The sequence below is a fragment of the Marmota marmota genome, unplaced genomic scaffold (assembly GCF_001458135.2).
Source record: "Marmota marmota marmota unplaced genomic scaffold, marMar, whole genome shotgun sequence".
Taxonomy (NCBI): Eukaryota; Metazoa; Chordata; class Mammalia; order Rodentia; family Sciuridae; genus Marmota; species Marmota marmota.
In genome coordinates this window covers 2,141,179-2,148,107 of record NW_026000005.1, presented here as the reverse complement: position 1 = coordinate 2,148,107, position 6,929 = coordinate 2,141,179, and the positions used below count along the sequence as shown (strand labels likewise).

At 40.2% G+C, this 6,929-nt stretch overlaps 1 protein-coding gene across 3 annotated transcripts in view; it reads left to right on the top strand.

Moving 5' to 3' along the window:
* Nucleotides 1-222: 222 nt before the first annotated feature.
* Nucleotides 223-6,929, top strand: part of Cwc22 (CWC22 spliceosome associated protein homolog) — a 54,517-nt gene continuing 47,810 nt past the window's right edge. The window contains exon 1 of one of the 3 annotated variants that reach the window (XM_015481116.2): nucleotides 223-400. The gene's annotated coding sequence lies outside the window, so the exon portion shown is untranslated. Of the gene's footprint in view, nucleotides 401-771; nucleotides 902-1,186; nucleotides 1,210-6,929 lie in introns of those variants that run through there. The other 2 variants (XM_048808111.1, XM_048808112.1) reach the window with 2 other exon arrangements.

Here is a 6,929-nt window from a genome sequence, read left to right as displayed (position 1 = left end):
TAGATTAAAGTCAGCACCATTTATCAAGTCCAGAATGGGCAACCTGCATGTGCTTTTTCTCGCGTATGTTTAAAAACTACAATTCCCACCGTGCCCTGAGGCCTTCTCACGCCCAAACCACAATTGCACTCGTCATTTCCGCCCGCGCAGCCGGGGGATGCTGGGCTTTGTAGTTCCTATCAACTTTTTTTTTGTCGCCGAGTTGGTACGGAAGGCATGTGGCCGGATCAACTGCTTTGAATCTGGTATTACTTCATGTTATCAAACTTAATTTAATGGGTTGATGTCCCATAGCCTACTGCGTCAGGTTTGTGTTACGGTCCGCCTTCCTCCTGCTGCCAGTCTGTGGGAAGGGGAAGTGATGTACATCCGGTGTAATGGCGGCGCGGTGGAGCTTTAGGTAATTATGGAACTCCGTAGACTGGCCGGGAGCAGCGACCCAGAGTGGGGGTGGCGGATGGCTGGGTGGGGTGGCTAGTGAAGGGCTTACGAGGGGTGCCGGCGGCGGTACGACCTTGGATGGCACTGGGCCACTCTAGCCCTGTGGGCCCGCGAGGTCGGGATGTGAGAGCCGGTTGGGCCGGGGAGTCCAGAGAGGGAGGGGAATGGGCGGCCGTGAACTGGCTTTCCGCCTGCGCGTTCGGACCCTGCTTGCTAGTGAGGTCTCTGGGTTTCCTTTCGCAGCGTCTTTGTTGCTGAAATCCAGCACCAGCGCTGGTTGCTTCCTCCATGGTGTGCAGCGTGTTTCAGACGCGGATCACCGAAGCCTCTCGAGCGGAAAGGCTCACCAGGGCCCTTTCCTAGTGCCTGGGTCCCGGGACCAAGGGGGTGGGATCAGTGAACTGTGGTTAATTAACCTTGTGGAAGCTTGGCTCTTGCCTTTTTCCAACGGAATATCCCTGTAGGTGTTTTTGTTTGTTTGGTTGGTTTTTTTTATTTCACTGGATGTTTCTTTCTCGCTGTCTTGCCGGGTAAATACTGATCCTTCAGAGGGGACGCTGGTTTTCATTGTATGGTGTTCCTCTGTGGACCCTTGTCCCTCCGTAGCGGTACTTCAATAATGCGGTAATTCCTAAACTTGGGTAGCAGTCTCCACCTCTCCACGGAGCTGGTCCTACAATACGCTTTTATAATGGCAACAACATAGTTATTTTCACTGAGTTTAACTGCAGTAATCCCTTCATCACTTAATCCTCACAGTTTTCTGAGGTAAGTGAAAAAGGGAAGATTTGAGAAAAGACTAAATTTTAGATACAAGAATTAGGTGATTTACATTTCAGTAAGAGGGTCTTGGATGTCGCTCATTGTAGCATGCACGAGGCCCTGTGGTTCCATGTCTAAAAGCAAAAACCCAAACCAACAATTTTAAAAAGGTGGGGTAAGAGTTTCCCTTGCATGTCTGTAGACTAGAAATAGCAGGTAAACATGGAAGCTTGGTCTTCAGATCAGTTAATTTGCCTCTTCCTTAGTCTGTTTTATCTTTATTTAAATTTACCTTGTTTTAGGATTTCCTATGAATGCAGGAGTTAACAACATAAGTTATCATCCTATTATGAAAAGGCACATTTAGAATTGGCATTGAAAGTATGGTTTTGACCAGGAGATACATTGCTACAAGTAGCACATGTAGGAAGAGGAAACCCACTTTTGATGGGCCACCAAGCCAAGATTTCAGTCTTGGTGCAGCACATATTCACTCTAACACTTGGAGCAAGTTACCCAACATTCTAGTCTTGCCTTCCTGATGTGGAAAAAAAAAAATAAGGGCCTATCTCAGTGGGTGGTTTTAAGTTTGATGAAAAATGATATGCATAAGGCAAAAGGCCTGTATAAAGCATTAGTGATTATTGTTTTTACTATTGCAGTGCATTTGATGCATTCTTTGTGCACAAGTTCTTATTGTTTGGTTCTGAATGTTGCCCTTCTACTTTTAAGTGTCCTTGGCACCCTCATGGAATCTTTTCCAACTCATTTGGCTGGGGCTTCAAGACTGTTATTGGTCATATTTGAGAAGCTAAGAAGCTTGATCTAATACCCTTTCTTCAGAGTTCCAAAATGTGCTCTCCTAAACCAACACTATCAGTATCCCCTGGGAATTTATGAGCAATGTAAACTATTGGACTTTATGCCAGTCCTATTGAATCAGAAACTGGGGAATGTGGGCTCATAAAACTTCTCTTATACCAAACCATCCAAGTGGTTGTCATGCCAGTTAATTTGAGAAGCACTACTCTAGCCCCATTCCCTAGTGCTATGTTATGTCCTTTCCACTCCCCAATCTGAGTTTCTGCCCTCCTTGATTTGAAGTATTTGATCAATGGCCAGCTGGTTTTTCCCTATTTTGCTACCACATCATTCCCCACTTTGGAGAATTTAGCTGCAATCATTTTTGGAGTTCTGACATTTCCTAGACTACTTAACTATTTTTTCCAAACCAGCTTTCTTAGCTCTGTCAGTTCTGCCAGAGTCTTTAGAGGCTGGCTCTTCTCCCTAATAATTGTATGTAGCCAAGTGACCTACAGTTAGTTCCATCTGAAACTACCAAAAGAGGACATAGTGACACTTTGTGTATTTGTAATACTATGTCCTAACTTGAATTCGTATTTTCTGTTTATCATGTACTAATGTATAGACTAATTTTGTACTACCTAGAATACCCATGATTTGTTTATGGCTGGCCTAGAGCTTATAGAAAGAAATGGTTATTAGTAATACAGCTAATCCCAATTGATAACTTTGAGGGTTTCCCTTTCATTTTTCCCTACTTTTCTTTTTAAATCTGGAACTCCTAGCATGAGAGGGTAATGGAACAATAAGGCTTCTGGCATACGAATTTCACCAATCCCCCAGACTTATGCTTTTTTCTCAGTATATACATTTCCCAGTAGGACAGTGGAAGAGACATTTAAATGTTCACAACAGAGTGCAAACTTTCAAAGCATTTTCTTCAAAAATAGTATATGAAGAGAGGAATGGATTGTCACCAGGTATGGTGGCACATACATATATAATCCTAGCAACTCAGGAATCTGAGGCAGGAGGATTGTAAGTTACAGCCTTAGTGAGTCCCTGTCTTAAAATGAAAAAGGGACTGGAAATATAGCTCAGTGGTACAGTACCCCTGGATTCAGTCCCCAGTACAAAAAAAAAAAAGAGAGAGAGAGAGAGAGAGAGAAGGGAATGGATTAAATTAAACGTTCTCTCTTTGTAGCCAGGCTAATAAGTCTTTCCAAGTGAACAGATAGCAGAAAGGCAATATGGGCTGCCCTGGGTACACACTAAAGGCTTCTGTGATTAAAGAATGGATTAGTTAATGGAAGATAGCATGTGTGCACTTGAGCCAGTCAATGTCAACTCAGGTTTAACCTGTCTTTGAGCCTAACTCATGAATGGATTGAGCCAGACAGTACAGTACTTCCACCTGAAATGGTACCCTGTGAGTCCTTACCTGAATTAGTTTATTAGACAGCTTCATTCTAGATCTGGTGACAAGAGCTTCTGCAGTAAGATGTAGTACTGTGAGCTAAGAGGCTACTTCATAAATTTCTCTATAGAGCTCAGTCCTTCAAGTTTTTTTTAATCCTGATTATGGTTTACTAAATGGCTCTCCGATAATCAGAGAGGTTGTTTTCAAAGCTGTTCTGTGAGAGTTGGCAGAATGTATTCAACCCATATAGTTAATTAGGCAAACTGAGGGACAGACTTGGTGGGTGGGGAGGAAACAAGGTAGGATAAGGTCAGATGAAGGCATTGCTATTACTTAGATATGTTTTTGTGAGGTTGAAAGAACTCCTTTAGGGTCACAATTCCTTTTGCAATACTTGCAATGGAACTGGTATTTTTTTCATCTCGCTCAATAGGGAAATTTATTCAAGCTGCTCTTCAGGTTAACATGAATGAAGACAAATAGAAGATGTCATCTGATAGTGCTGCCTTGAAGCAGTTACGAGAAAGCTTGGTGGTTCCAAAAGGAGTTAATAGTTGAAATTAGACTACCAACGTATTCCTTGATAAGAAAATTATCAAAATAGCATTATAGAGTTTTCTGTGTAGGAAGAAATGGGGAATAATCATCAAAAAGGCACACTCCCCTTTTTTAAAATTTAGTTTTAAAATTGGAACCTATTAAGTGCCAGGTACTCTCCTAGCTTCTGGGTGTGCAGCAATAGCTAAGAACATCAAGGATTCAGTGAGTTCACACAAAGCCTTTCACACCTCAGTTTCATGTTCCATCTCATTTGTTCAGTTCTCTACCTGTGCCCTGTGCTCTACTCTTAACAACATGGAATTGCCTAAACTCTTTATTGTCTGTCTTTACACATACTGATTTTATTTCCTGAATGACCTCTTCCTCCTTTCCATGTGAATAATTCCTACTTACCCTTCAGAAATCAGCCTTAGACCTGCTTCTTTCTTCATGTTCCAGACCCACTGGTTGTACTTCCTCTTCCGGCAGTGCAGTGTTTACAGCATAGCTATATCACTTAACATTTCCTACTCCACCTGAGGACAGGAACGTTTACCAGTGTGCTGTTTACATATGTATCACCACAGTATACGTAGGCACTTCCTTTACTAAAAAACCTTGACCATACTTCTTTCTGTTAGCTTTGTATTTCCTTGTTTCCTCTGGAAGTACTTTTCTGAGCCACAGCATAATATAAATATCATTTATGGCTCCAGCTTCATTGTTTTCTGGTCCTGTTTTTTAATACAAGTTTTCACATGTTATTTCACCAAGAGACTCTTTGCACAAACTAGCATGAAGAAGGAAGCATTCAGTGGGTGATTAGAATCATTAGAGCTCTTTCTTTACCACAAGGCATTCACTAAGTAGAGTGATGAGAGTTGTGATACAGGTTTGAAATTTAATGTTTTGTCTTTCTTGTCATGAAAATAGGTATATATTTAGCTTAATCATTAGACCAAGAAAAACCATACTGACACCATTTTCTCAGTGAATGAGATGCTGAGGTTTATCAGTAAAGGTAAAACCCGTTGCCAGGCTGCCGAGCTGTTAACCAAAGGATGTAGGGGGAAAGTAAGGCAAGAGGAGGAAGTCTTAGGAGCATGTCAGTGCAAATGATTGAGAGTATAGTAGCAGGAAGGGTGTTCTTTAGGATTTATTTTATTTAGGAGCTGGACTGGTACTGAGGAACTGTTTTTATTATGAAATAATATATGCAGAAACATTGTTGAAGCCATGAAGACAATTTCTGTTTTACATAGGACATTTGGAAAATATGGCGTAGTATCAAATATTTAGAAATGGAATGAACTTTTATAAAAGCCTGGGTTTCCTATAAGCAGCTTTATAAATATTTTTAAAAATCTTTTTACTCTATACAATGGAATACCAGTTAGTAGCATACACAGGGATATAAGTTATTACAACCTACAGATAAAGACCTTGTGAGAAAAATTTTTAGGGAGGTCAAAACCAATGTGTTTTTAAGACAAAACTGTTATAGTCTCATTATGCTATCTTCCCTGAATGGAGCCTTCTTTAAGCTCTTGTATACAGAAAGAATGTAGTAAAATCAGGAGCAAATTTATTTCTAAGCTTTCTATGACATAGGATTTGGAACCTTATAGAGACTATTGAGCTGGAGTGAAAAGTTGTTCTCACATGTGAGTTGAAGCTATGAGATTATAGATGGTCTTCTAGGGAGAATATGGAGAAAGAAAAAGTCAAGGCTCTTCATTTGTTAACCTAACATATGTGTTGAGAGCCCCGAGTGTTGAGAATATAGCAATGAACAAAACACAAAAATACCAAAGGGATGGACCAAGAAGAGAGGAGGAAAACCAAATGAAGGTAATGTGTAGGTCAAGAAGTGAGAGCTTCAAGAAAAGGGGGAATAGCAATATCAAATACTAGAGCAGTGTCTGATAAGAGGAAAGTTGCCCCTGGATTTACCAACCAGGAGGTCATTATATAGGTCTACAGTTCTTTACTTGTAATTCTTGGAATCAAAACTGTTTCAAATCTCAGAATTGTTCAGAATTTAGAAAAGAAATACAAGTGCATGTAATATTTATTGAGTATTCCCTTTTGGGCTCCCAGTCAGTATCCTTTAATCAAACACGTTTGTATTCCTGCATTGTTTCAAGGGTTTATGGGTTAAGTCTCAAGTTGATGCATGTCAGGGTTGTGTTGTTGTTCTGTTGTTGTTGTTTTTTGTTTTGTGTGGTGCTGGGGATCAAACCCAGGGCCTCACACATGCTTGGCAAGCAGTCTATCACTGAACTACATCCCTAGCCTAGCGTGTCAGGTTTTTTAATTTTTTATTTTTTAAACCTTTATTTCATTTTTATGTGGTGCTGAGAATCGAACCCAGTGCCTCACACATGCTAGGCAAGTGCTCTACCTCTGAGCCACAACCCCAACCCATGTCAGGTTTTGCTGCTAAATATTTTCAGAGTTTTTCATATTTCAGAATTACAGATAAAGGATTGTCAACCTGTACCTGGTGACTCTTCTGAAAAGGCAACAGGAGTGTTGACCTTTTTTTCTCTCTTGAAATCGTGAGTCTACACTGAAATCAAATTTCACATCACTTTTTTTTATGTGGCATATCATGGGCAAATTTCTCATTAGTATATAACCTACAAAAAAGAGCAAGATACATTTTCCAAAACAAAGGAATTTTCTTTCAGTACAGATATAGAAATTACATAGCAATCTTGTCATATTGTGCTTAAGAACTATGGCCAATTAGTTATTCGTTTTTGTTCCCTGAGAAGGAAAAACAATATTTGGAAATGATGGAGGCTTGGCTTCTGTTGGGGGATTTTCCAGAGAGTCCTGTCATTTTCCCTTCATTACATTTTGGCATTTAGAACCAATTTAAGCAATTTTTAAATTTTGAATATTGTTACATATCATTTTCCCCATTGGGTAACCAAGAGTTTTTTTGTTGTTTTGT